Source organism: Apis florea, unplaced genomic scaffold (genome assembly GCF_048593485.1).
Source record: "Apis florea isolate Af1SG1 unplaced genomic scaffold, ASM4859348v1 contig_3496_pilon, whole genome shotgun sequence".
NCBI lineage: Eukaryota > Metazoa > Arthropoda > Insecta > Hymenoptera > Apidae > Apis > Apis florea.
In genome coordinates, this window is record NW_028256773.1 from 4,784,758 (window position 1) to 4,798,768 (window position 14,011).

General features: G+C 28.8%; 1 protein-coding gene and 2 long non-coding RNA genes across 18 annotated transcripts in view; 2 read left to right on the top strand and 1 right to left on the bottom strand.

The window, feature by feature from the left end:
• scalloped (TEA domain transcription factor 1 homolog scalloped) overlaps positions 1–14,011 on the top strand; it is a 173,229-nt gene that overhangs the window by 47,767 nt on the left and 111,451 nt on the right. The gene's annotated exons all lie outside the window — the stretch shown is intronic.
• LOC147656800 (uncharacterized) lies at positions 192–3,843 on the top strand. Its single transcript, XR_015293921.1, has 2 exons — positions 192–989; positions 2,624–3,843. It is a non-coding gene; the product is annotated as an uncharacterized LOC147656800 (long non-coding RNA).
• Positions 11,364–13,395, bottom strand: LOC147656801 (uncharacterized). The gene is made up of 2 exons (XR_015293928.1): positions 12,251–13,395; positions 11,364–11,823 (listed from the first exon to the last, which is right to left on the bottom strand). It is a non-coding gene; the product is annotated as an uncharacterized LOC147656801 (long non-coding RNA).

Genomic DNA, 14,011 nt, shown 5'->3' on the forward strand with positions numbered 1-14,011 from the left:
CCTAAAATCCACGATATCCGTCGAAACACGGTTGTCACGTTGATAGGCTCAGGATCGCGGTGTACACGCATCCGTCTCGATGAAACAATAATTTCAGTATCGTTTCTAATATTAATTTACGTAACTAGGCAGAAAATAGCTGCGACAGTTGATTTGCTCGTGTTTCGTCAGCTTTGCAGGTTGCGGTCACTGCGGAGAGAGCGACGTTCGAGACTGAATTATTATGGCGGTATACACACACGGCTTATAGAATCCATATTCATTATGTATATATGATATACGTTTATATACGATTCTACACACACGTGTGCGCACGTTTGTCTATGTAACTACGTTTTATATGTAGAACCGAACCGTCGGGAGTCGACCAATCGCCGCTGCCGAACGATAAACCTGGAATTGATCCACGTATTTGTAAACCTGCCCCAAAGTGCAGCTCGTCTCGTTTCGATGTTGCCTCCCGTAAAACCGCGACTTCGTTTTATGACTCATTTCGGGATCTAATATATCGATTTCCAACATGATGACATTGTGTAAAACAGTGAATTGTAACTTTGTGACGTTTCTCCCAATTTGTTTTATTTTGTCTCTTCATATCTTGAATTTAATTAGAGATCAATAGTGAAGTTATACTTAACACCGAAAATAATCTTTGCATCAGAAATGTAAAAGTGAAAAGTTTATTATTTGTTATCGTTTCAATGTGCAAGGAATTTTAATATGTTAAAATTTTAAGAACAATAGAGTCGATAATAGTTCAAAAGACATTTTCTATGTTAAAATGAAATTATACTAAATATAAAAATTCTCACATATTGTTTTGAATGTTTCATGTCATAGCAGCAAGAAATATTCGTTTGCACATATTTATATATTTTCATCGGAAAAAATATCCCAAAATATATTCTCATTTTAAAAGGGATCCTTTATGGCTATCAGCATTTCAGACGGTCCTCATGTAAGAAGCTGTCTCGAGTCGAATCGTTCATGTGAGTATCACATCATCGTTGTTTCCTAACCTCCCTCAACAAAGTTCTTCGCTTAACTATGTCCCAACATATTCGTAAACCGACCGTCAAATCTCTTTTCTTGATTCCTAATAGACAAGGTGGCTATTATATCTCCAGGTGTATGTTAAGAAAAGAGATGTCGACTCTTAGCTACGGTAATAAATCCTGCGGGACATCCTCAGGTAGACGATAGCCTGGGATCGTCTTACTACGAGTTATAAGGTTCTTTTCGATCGTATCCAGTGACGCAAGATTGTTAGGTTAAGTTGTATCTCTCTCAAAAAGATCTGTCACAAATTTTTGGATTAATAAACAAAATATTGTTTTAGATTTTTTATTTTAAATATTTTTAGTATTTTATCTTTAAAAAATTCGAAAAAAATTTAGAACTACTTATGCATATTTATTGTAAATGTTAAAGAGAAATGATTCGCCATTTTCTCGAATGAAAGTTCGATTTTTGTGACAAGTTGTTTCATGCGAAACTGGGGAACTTGTAATATTTGGGTCATCGATTTAGCTCAAATTTTACGCGTAGTTGGTTGGAATATCCTAGCTATAATAATCTATTGTATTAAATGCATGGATTGCATTATATCGAATATCGTACAATATTCGAATTATTATTCGAATATTGAACGTCTTGGATTCTAGCTTACTGCAATATATGAATATGTAGCATAATGCTCTTTCTGTTCTTATACATATAATTACGCATCTTTCTATTATATCTATTTATAATTATTTTTTAATTTTATCAATTATTTTGGGCTATTTTTTTATTAAAAATTATTTAAAAAATAACAATATATATTAAATTTAAATATAAATTTATATGCTATTATTTATTGATTAGAAATAATAAATTTTGTTTCGTTTTTTTTCACATATTTATTATAAATATGTAAGAAAAACAATGATTTGTAATTATGCAAATGTTTTACATAAATCTATATTCAAAAAAAGATTAAAATCTCATCAAAAATTAATTTAATCAATATTAAAAAATCTATTAGCTAAGATATGTAGTCGTATATTTAGTTGCACGCGATTTTGCAATCCTATTAGCCTCTTTTTATTAAATGAAACACCGATCGATTTGCGCTCGATCGATTGAGCAATCCTCAACTACCAGCTGAAACATTAACGGAATATATGTATAAGACTTGTTTCTATAAAAAAATCTTCGTAACTTGTTTTTTCGATATTTTTCACTAGTGAGTAAATTAATGTGCAAGTTTTATTTATGTATCATTGCTAACAGTGTACAGTATGTTCAAATAAATTCTTCGTATATTTCATTTTAGATTATTATCGCATAAATCTTATCAGATTTACAAATTTTCATTCAGTATTATAGAATGTTAAAAGAGAATTAATACAAAATTATAACATTTCTATTATGATTTTCAAATTAAAATCTATTCCAAATTCAAATTTTCCAATTTTATTTCAATGGAAAATTATTTTCGATCAATAATCAAAACGTGCAATCAATTAAAAAAAAAATCTATTTTCCAAAATTTCCAGATTATTCAATTTTATTTCAACGAAGAACTAACAATCTTTAAAGTTCCAATAATCTTAAAGCAGTATTCTCAACTTTCTTACAGATCACGCGAACCCTTTTATTTATCGCTCGACTTCGATCAATAAATTTTCGATCCACGGTAGCTGGAACGTGAATTGCTTTAAGGAAAATCTATCCAGCCGCGTTGCATCTAGTTGCATAAACATGCCCCCATGCAGACACTGTGGTGCCCCCTACCTCACGTGTTGCCTCTGAAATCCACTGACCTTCTATTGTTTTCGCCCAGACAAATCGCCATTCCCCGCGAGAAGTTTCACTTCTTGCTCTCTCGCTTCGTGGCTACCTTTTGCACCGGTTTTACTGACTCGAAGACAGAGATGGAAGAACGGTCTTTAACGTTGGTTAGAGATGGACAAAGACAGAGAGGGAGAGTTGGTTTGTCCAAAGGGTAAAGGGAGGAAGAGAGAGAGACAAGACAGATTTCGTGCTCATCTTGCGAAGTCGGCACGAATCCTCCACAATGTGGCCGCATCGATGCATCTTGACCTTTTTCCTGGATCCTTTCAAATGTCATTAAACCAGAGGCTGGCACGATCTCGTTGGAAAAGGCCTTGAGTGGAAACTCTGAAACGTTGCTCCATCGGACCACTTGGATGGGAAGGAGATTAAAAACGAGAATAAATTAATGATTGGTGGCCACTGAACCGTTTGTTCCATGCAACGTTTTGGGAATACCTGAGTAGATTTTGTTGAGGCATATATATGCATATACAGGGTGTCCAGAATATTGGAATCAGAAATTGTGTAATTATTTTATATTTTATATTATTATAATATATGGATATTAGTGAAAAAGAAATTTATTTGAAATCTTTGAAATTTAATATTTGAGAAATTGTAAGGATTGAAATTTTAATTTTTTTTTTTTTTTTTTATATATATTTTTAATTTTTATTGTTATTGTTCTGTGGACAATTTTAGGGAAAAGCCGATTTTGTTGAAGTATGTGTGAGATTTTCAAGATATTAGAGAATGAGAGAATAGAACAGAAATTGTGTGATTATTTTTACTTTGATTATAATGATAATGATAAAAGTTTGCTTGAAATCTGTCATATCTTTCATGAATGCAAAATTTAATTTTTTTCATCATATATCATTAATAATTAATATGTTTTTCGTTAAAATTGATCTCATGTTAGAAATTTAAATTGTCATATCTTATTTTTATCTTTGCTATCAAATAACATGTAGAAAAATAATTGAAATAAATAAGCAAATATTGCAATTCCATTAACACAAATTAAGTATGACTCATTGTTACGAGATAGAAAATGTTTTTTATCCTTATATCTGTCTGAAGTCTCGAGTGTTTCTCAAACAAGATAAATTTATTATTAGCGTTAAAATTACCTGTTATGAATATTTCCCAGACGTTTTAGCATACCTACCATATTTAAGTATTATAAGTACACTGATTAGTGGAACAATTATTTAAATAATTATAGTTCATCATTGAAAATGTTCATAGTAATATGAATATTCAACAATGTAATAATATTAATTAATTAACAATATCAAATTATATTATTATATTAATCATAACTATTATGATTATTATATCATATAAGGTGATTTATGAATTTATATCTATACCTGATGAGATGAGTCCATACTCATATTAAAATAAGTGAAGAAAAATGTCATACGTTGTATCTTGAACGATATCGTTCATCTTGTACATGACGTGTCATGAATACAAAATGAAATTAAAATAATATTTATAAATATTACTATTATATTAAATCATCCTGTTATATGAAATATGTAAGAAATTTTATTTGAAAATTCTGCCATTTTGTAACATTTTTATCTTGCAAAAAAATTGGAAAGGAAAAACTGAGAATAATATTAGATTCGAGAAAATCTGAATTTTTAATAATTATTTATTAAATGAAAAAATTTCTATATTTTACCTTTTTTTTTAAAGGATATATATTACTTTAAAAGTAGTTGCAATTCAGTGTGTTTTTATATAATTAAAATAAAAAAATGATATGGTTAAAATTTTGTTAATTAGCTTGATTTTATAAAATTAGAAACGAATAATTTAGTCGATTAGTCATCACGCATTCGTGACATTGCCTTTGTTATCTCGCAAGAGTTGATAATTTTAATCTCAAGAGTGAAATTCGATGTTCTGCAAATAATATAATTTCGCGGAGTTTGCATATTTCGATATAAGCGTTCGTTTGTAAACGTAGTATAATAATTACAGCCACTTCTTTAATTAAAGAATACACGATAAAAAGATGATAAAAAAGAATAAAACGAACAATGATCAAAATTGTATTGTAACGTAATATCACAAATTATCAATGATTGAAATTATAATAGAAATTTTTTATCGAAGAGTATAAAAATTATTCAATAAGAAAATTATAATCGAAAATTAATATAATTAAAATGATATTGTAATCGGATTATATGATCTTATAGGTAATAGATAATATCAATTTCAGAGAATATGTACTGTGTTCAATAGAGATTCAATTAAAAGATAGAAATAGAGATTATATTTACGCATTGGAAGAAAGAAAAATAAAAATACTTTTTTTTAAGGGAATTAAAAATCTAGTCTTTATCGTATTAATAAATAAATTATTCAAATTTTAAAACGATTATGATTGCAAAAATATGAAATAGGGAAAAATTATTAAATCTAATTATCTAAAAGTAATATTAAAATAAAAAAATTGGAAAAATATCGTTTGCAAAATCGTTTTGATATAAATAATGTATCGTAATTTTATATTTCAATTAAGAAAAAAAATTCTCGATTAGTATAAAGATAGCACAGTAAGTAATGATGATAATTAAATTCGATTTTATGCGTCTTTTTAGTTGACGTAAGCACATGTGTATATTTGTGTTACGTCACGCATTAAAAAAAAGGCGATAAAATGAAGAATTAACATAAAGATATATGTTTGTTTGTATCATAAATGTATCTGTTCTTATGCAAAAAGCATGATTCTCCATTGAAAATTACTTCATGATATTCGAAATTAATGTGAAATTATTTAAATTTTTAATAAAAAATCATTTCTCTATTGAAATTAGAAAAAAAGGATAAAAATTTCTGAAATTTATAAATATCTAATTTATTAATTATATATATATTATTAATCTAATATTTAATTTATTAATTAACATTAATATTTAAATTAGTTCTACTATTGCTCATAAAAAAAAATATATTTAATATTTTCAAATTTGATCCAATAATTTTCTATTGTCTATTTATAAAAGAAATAAATTTAATTAAAACTACTATTTAATATATATAAACTTGCTATTTATTATATGTCTAAATTAAATCTTTATTTTTTTTCTTTTCAATGAATAATAGCAAACTATTATACTAACTTATAGGTTATATGGACATAGATTATAACCGCAACTACTTAAGAACAATTTAAAAAACAAAAAAAAAAAAAACAAATCAAAAAAGTAGAAATATAAAATTTTTCGTCATTCTTCGTTTTTCCTTACGTCGTACATGATACGAAGCACGGTAAATGATGCGATAAAGTGACGATTTACGATGCGATGGAGATCCACCTTTAGTCCCTCTATCGAAGCATCGACGCAACGAGACGGTAGGGAAGATGGCATAGTAGCCAAACGAGACAAACTCATGGAAGTAGCGACTGCTCTCGGAAGAAAAGAAGGCGAGGAAAAGAAAGAGTGGAGAGAACTTGCCACAGTACGAATCGGCTCGAGACGTGCTGCCAAGGGAAAAGGCTTATAGTCGCGGCGAACCGGTTTTCCGTATCTCCGATGACTCATCCTCCGCGGCGACGCTGCGTCAAGTGCATTTCCTGGCCTGGCGCATCCTAACCTAAACTCTCCCCTTCTCTCCACTTCACTTTTCTGTCGTTCGCGTCTTCTCGCTTCTGCTCATGCATCCGACTCGTGCTGCCTTTATTCAACTTTATAAGGTGGTCTTACAGTGGTGCTCAGACTGTTTTGGAATTCGTTTGCGCAGAATATAACATAATCACGGTTGAATAAGAGATTTTATGGATTTGGAGACTATTATTGGAGATATCTTATGAATGTGTTGGTACTTGGATAATTTAATTTAAGTGACAATGTTATTGGTTATTTTTGATCCATATACATTATAGGTTATATTGTGTTAGTGTTAATTTCATCTTTTGAGTAAATTTTGTTGAAGTGAATATATAAGAGAATGTATATATATATTTTTATTATTCTTATCTTAATTCTATCATTAGATTAAAAAAATTAATATTAATAGTTTTTTTAATTTTTCATAAAATATCCAATAATTGAATATTATATACTTATCCATATTATAATCCTCGGCTATTTCACTGTTAGAACAAACTGATACATGATTCCAACTATACAAAACTTAAATCTTTTCCGGCCACTTTATTAAAATCCTTGATTTCTAACTCTCGACCTCCGTCATTAAAAAACAAATTCCATTTATCTCATTGACATCGAAGCCCTCAGTCACGTAGCGATGTAAGTGGAAGAGAATATAAGATTTCCCATCATGGATTACGGAACACGATCATCTTTGCATTTCTATTTCTTCGTTTCACTGTTTAGAACAACTGCGTGAAATTATACAAGGAAAAGATAATTCATTCGGTTGGACACAAAGGTACAAAGTTCAAAGTGTACGCATGGTTATTAGCTATATGAAAAATGATATAATCTAGTAAATGTAATTAGGTTTTAGATTAAAATATCAAGTCGATTGATTTAAAAATCTGAATCGTTTATTGAATTTTGAATTTTTTGATGGATAATAGTAGCATAATTTATAATTTATAATTGTAAGTAATATGTTATGTAAGTATTATGTAAGTATTATATTATGATAATATATATATTACACTATAGATTAGACGACAATTAATTAAAAAATAGTTATTAACTTTGAGAAAGGGTATAATGAAATGATCTGATAGAAAAATATTTTGGACACAATTTTAAATTTAGATTTGAATCAATTGAAAAAAAAATTTCAATACAGTAATAAATAATATCAAAATGAATTTAATGATCTTCATATGATTTTGAGTTAAAAATTTTTCTGACTATATAATAGCATTACATATAATTTTTATAAGAAAATCTTTGTATTATAATTTTATTCAAAAATATTATTTTTCAGAATTTTTCTTCATACAAATAAAATTTTATAACTTATTTTTTAAGAAACAAACAAATATATCAATTTCATTTTTTCTTAATTATATTTGTAAGATGATTTCATCTGAATCTCATCTTTTATATAATGTAAACTTAAATTGATTACAATTTAGTACATTGCGACTAAAATTTTTATATATCAAACTTTTACAAAAATTCTTTATTAAATTCTCTAAAAATACTCTGTATATCAAAATAAACGATTAAAAACTAAAGTTTATATTTCCATATCTTTTAAAAAAATAGTTTGTTCGAACTACATTGTATAATCTCAATTCATTTCTTCAAAATTTAATTCGAAAATCAATTCCAATACTATATTTTACGATTACTACGTTTTATTTTTTTTCCACCGACAATATCCTGTTTCCTATTGGACCAGTTTCCACCCAGAGTTTAAACGAGTCCTTATCCAATGAAAATTGGCCCTGTTCACTTGACAACAATGCAATTAAAATTCGCCGGCAAATCACGAACATTAAAACAGACCTAACCTAAACAAGCTTGGTCGTACTTGTTCGAAGTCTAATTTAATTGTCACGCTCATTCTCTTTTTTTTTCTTTTCTTCTCTTTCGTGATGATAGCAATTTTTATAGCGCGAAGAAGGATGGGCGACGAATGAAAACGGTTTAAATGAGTCTTGTCGTGTGACAGTAGTGCTAGTAATTGCTAGGAAATTACCGGTCGTAAATATTATAGCGGAGTACGGTTGCGGGAACTGCGTGAAAAGTTGATGGATTGTTTGGTACGTAAAGAGTGTCACCTGAATGGAGGCTTTGTGATTTGTAATTACAATTTGGCTAGATAACTGTAATATGTGAAGATTGAATTAAATTGTGTACATTGAGGAAATTTTTAAATTTAAAAATAAATTTAAAATTGATAGATACGTCCATTATTATATGTATGAATTGTGAAAATTGAAAATATTAAATTAATGAATTTTTTATAATAGTTTCCGATTTTTCTGTATTTCATATTTTAAAAATTCAGAAATTATTGATTAGTTAATTATTGAGTTTATATTTCTTTTTTGATTAATTGTTAAAATGTAATTTCTTCGATAGAAATTTAAAAAATATTACACTTTATTAGTTAACAAATTTAACATGGATAAAATTATAAACTTTTCATAAGTTTAAATACTGAAAATAACATAGAACAACATTAAATCAAAACCAACGAATCTCGTACAATCGAATAAATCTTGCCAGTCAAAAAATATTGAAAAACAGAGCTTATGTACCTCTGACATTTTCCCAATCTGTCGATATTTCATGCATATCCGGAAACACTCTGTGCAACAATACAAAAGAGGCTCGAGTAATTTACCAAAATGTCAAAGGCCTGAACCTGAATCCAAGGATTTATTTTTCATGATGCCGTGAATAAAAGAGAGAAAGAAAGGAGAATATAAAAAAAAAGGAAGAAGAGAAGAAAAGTGAATAAAAAGAGCAGTGAAAGGTCGCGGATCATTTGCCACGGGATGAAGGAGATGGTAGAGGAAGCTTCCTGCTGGAGAGGTTAGGTGAAACACTCTGGCAGTTTGATTTATGACCGACGTACCGAGTTATCGCTTTGCCAATAGTGGAAATCGAGGAGAAGAACGCTGTGAAACCGAGGATAAAAGAAAAAAGGTTTCGGTGATGAATCGATGAACGTTTTCCCGCCTTGTTCTTAATCAATGCCTTTTCTTATTTCCTCGATACACGTAAACATTGTAGATTGAACTGATCGTTTCTCTTTTGAAAAAGAAGTTGGTTACGTGAGAAGTATTATGTTTAAGGAATTTTTTTTAGGAATATTCAATGGTGACAGTTTAACGCGTAAAGATGTGGAATTATGATTTGATATATATCATAATCTATGGTACAAATAATTTGATGAAAGATTTAATTAAATAAAGAATTCTAAAAATTTTCAAATTTAATTCTTTGAAAAATGATGCCTTTAATGTAATTTCGATCTATAGAATCAAGATATATATATATATAGAATTATAATAGATATAATATATGCGAAATATATGCAGTAATATTATTTATATAATTTTTCAGACATTTTCAATAATCTGAAAAAAGTCAATTTTTGATTAACTATATATCTCAATACTAAAAAAGAAAAAAAGAAAAAATATTTTATAAACATATAAAATTAAAATGGCATCGAGATTATTTCAATAAAGTCGAGGAATAAAGATAGGAGCGGTAGCGATCATGGGTCGTTTTATTTTCACATTTCTCTTTCGAAAAACAATTCAGAAACGCGATAAGAGCCAATAGTACCGAGGGGAGTGAAGCGTATTTACCATTCCAGAAACCACCCTACGCATCCGTCTTCGACCATTGCATGGGGGAGCACGTACGTTCTGTAACCCTCCGTAAGATTCGAATTAGAATGAAATACGATGACAACGAGCGAATCGTGTTTTGCTTAATAGAATTCGGTCTTCGATGGGGCAAAACCACCCTTATGTTTGAAATTCGTCTCTCGACAAAACAATACATCTTGGCTTTCGAGGTGAAATTGTTTCCAAATTTGAGACATTTTTTTGTAAATGATATGACAAATATCAATAAATTTTATAATATATATATATATATATATATATATATATATATATATATATATATATATTGTTCTGTCTCATTGACTTTGTCGATAGTAATATCTTACTTATTTTTAGAAATATTAAAAAATGTTTCAAATAAAAGTTAAATAGATTCGAAGCATAAAATAGTATAATTTTTTTTTTAATTCATCTTGAAAGTTAGCTTGTATTTTTTTAAATATAATATAATTTCTTAATGTATAATGCCTCGTTTATACAAATTACTAAACTACTTAGAAGATATTTAATTATATTTAATTATTAAATTAATAATTTTTTTTTTAAATCTAATACTTTTTTTCTATAGAGAATTTTGTATTTCGTTCGAATAAATATCTTCACTTTGGAAACTTTCCGAATACAAAACTCGATGTGCACGTGAATAGAAGGAGAAGAATTGCTTCTGTTTAAATATGAATGTTGTTTCAACGCGGTAAATCGATAAATCCACAATGAGCACCGCCGTGTGACGACCCTGAAGCACCCCCTTAGAATCACACTTGTTGCTCGGCACCCTTGATCCGTAAAGTCACCCCTTCTCGGCCGCCCTTTTACCGAACAGAAGGTCGAGTATTAAAAGAATTTACGAAGCAATCTCCGACCTCGTTCGTGTGTACTTTCAATGACGATTCCGCTACGAAAAGAATCGAACAGTTGCCATTCTATTGATTCAACCTTGTTCCAAGGAAAACTCAAATATGAATTAATCGGATCGGTAATTGTCGATTACTTTGTCTCTCTATGATATAAATTTTATCCAAACAATTGTTATATATATCTGAAAATAAAAATGAGAAAATTTTTATTAAATAAAAAAAAAATAGAAAAATTGTAAAATTGTGTTAAATTAATAATCAACAATAATTTATAGGATAATTTATTAATAATGATAAAATAAATATTAAATTTTCAAGAAACGAAATTAATATTTCCAAGTTAGATGAAAATTAAAAAATAATGATAAAAAACTTTAATTATATTTGAAAAATTAAAAATTCTTAAGTATTATATTATAAAAATTTGTAAATAGTTTTCCTTTACAAAAGTCATGATGTACATGTATGAATACGAGGAAAAAATACGAATAAACACGTGCTTCGTGTAATCTTGCATTCAGGTTGTGTTCGTTCTCGTGTTGTGTAACATTCTTTTTGGCATACTGTTCTGATGAAATGAACACGGTTGCAAGTTTTTCATCCAGCATTTCTGAGTGTACATATTTGAAAGCACGCACTGGTTCGTATTAAAACAGCAGGTAATAACTTTTCATTTTCGGCGTAGAAAATGGTCGAATGAAAGTAAGTTAAATAAAATATTTCGGCAATTAAATAAAATTTTAAACAGTTATTTTCTTTTTTTCGTTTCATCTTAATTTGCACCTCTACTCAAGTCTTTGAAAGATTATTATACTTTTTCTGAAAATTAAAAAAAATTGCATAAACATTAAGAGATAATTGTATTAACAATTTGACTTAAAAATTAAAAAAAAAAATACATTCAAAATTCATAAATTATATTAAATACTAAAATTTAATGAAAGATAAGAGATATCCTAAGAATTTTGAGTGGAAATTTAGGTATAATAAATTCCTTATTAAAATGTGATATAATATAGATTGATAAAATTTGTAGATTATATCATATTAATATCGCTCTCTTGCAAAATAATTTAGTAATAATATTAGTAAATTGACAAGATAGAAATTGTAGATTATACATTTTTTTTTTTTTTTATACTTCAAATGAAACCTAGAATTTAAAATAGATAAATATTCCATTTGTTTTATTATTATATATTATTATCATATTAAAAAAAATCTTTTTAATTTTATTTATAAATACCTTTTTAACTTATAACTTGTCAGTAGTAAAATCTCACCAAATATCACATTATTCAATAATTCTAAAAATAGACTCTTCTTATGAAACAAATTAAACTCGAAAACTAAACATATCTTTCAACTTCATGATCTACGGTACAAAACAGTTTACAGTTACAGTAATCATCACCACCTATAATCAAATAAATTTCCCATGCTTAATAACCTCACCCAAGCGGAGACCGTTAAGACACACGAACATTCCCATGAGCTATTTTAAAGATTAATTTCACTTAAAAATAATAATGTATGAAAAGAATACTCAATCAGTGGATCAACTTGGATCTACAATCTGTCCAGAATCTTTTGAAAACGCAATTATAGTCGTAGAATTATTCCACTTCTGGATAACTGAACGTCCAGAAGTAAAATCGAGAAAAGTGTTGATGAAAGGAGATTATAGTGGGTCCACGTTATTATGGGGAAATTTGTCGGTGGTATGCGCTTATATATCCCCATAAATCGGGTAGGTGGCGAACGAGGCGCACAGTCGTTCGCAATAAACTCGTGGTCTTTCGCAATAAGGGCGGCGACCGTCCCCAACAGAGCAGAGAAGTACTATCGAGGGTGAAGGGTCGTAATCTATTCCGCCACCTTATATTACCGAGAGTGGTATGTCCTCTCAGGGCTATCGAGTCCCTCTCGTTTCTCTTCATTCCCACTCATGTCACTAGTTTGATCAATCGTAGCTTTTTTCTTCCTAGTTGCTCTTTTCTTCCTTTTGTTCTTTTTTTTCCATTTTTTTTTTTTTGCATCTCGTATTTTGAAAATGTTGAAATTGAGTTATAGTGGATCTACGTCATAATAGTTGTCACAGCGTTGAGTAGTTGGTTGGAAATTTTTAAATGATCTTTGAGGTTATGCTGTGATATATAGGGAATTTTGTAATTTTGGGTTCATAGAGATTGGAAGAAAAATTAATACTATTTGTGAATGATAAAATGTGATAGGCTGAGAACCATGTGATTGAATTTAATTATATCATTCTAATAAAGTTTAAGAAATTTTCTGATTTCATATTTTTAAGATTAGAAAAAGAAATTTCAAGATACGATATTATAATTGAGTATAATATTGAAATTTCAGAAACTTAAGATTAATTTGAATTAAAAAGGTTTAAAAAACCTTATGACATTATAATGTTTATAATCTCAATCTTTCTGACAATTTTTATTTTTTTATTTTTTTATTATTCGTGATATTGGAAAAATAGTTTAAATATTCTGGTATGTACAACAAATAAAATGCACTTCATATTCCACGTAGACGTTTTATCTTTTACTTTCCCAACGCTCTACTAGTTACAAGGAGTCGAGGAACAGAAATGAAACTCAACGCTTTCTGTGGAATCGTCGACACCAACGGAATCAGCATTCTTCTTCTCCGGTACTCGTATCTTCGAATAGTACGCGGTTATTCAGACTCCAAAGAAGAAGACGTGATTCAAACGTCCTCTTATCGCATCTGCAGACCGTTTAAGGCTATTGTTCTTCATAATTTACAACTTCCGTGGATTTCTCGCGCGCGCAAAAGCTACGTTTACAACTTTTATCCGATTTCACGCCGGTCTCTATCGAGTAGTAATTCTTTTATTTATTTATCGGACAATGTGGACAGACGAGATCCGAAAAAATATTTCGAATGTCGACTACCTGTGCTAGATTTGATACTACAGTCGAAATTCTTTCTGACTTTTATAGTTTATTCAGTTTTTTAAAAAAGT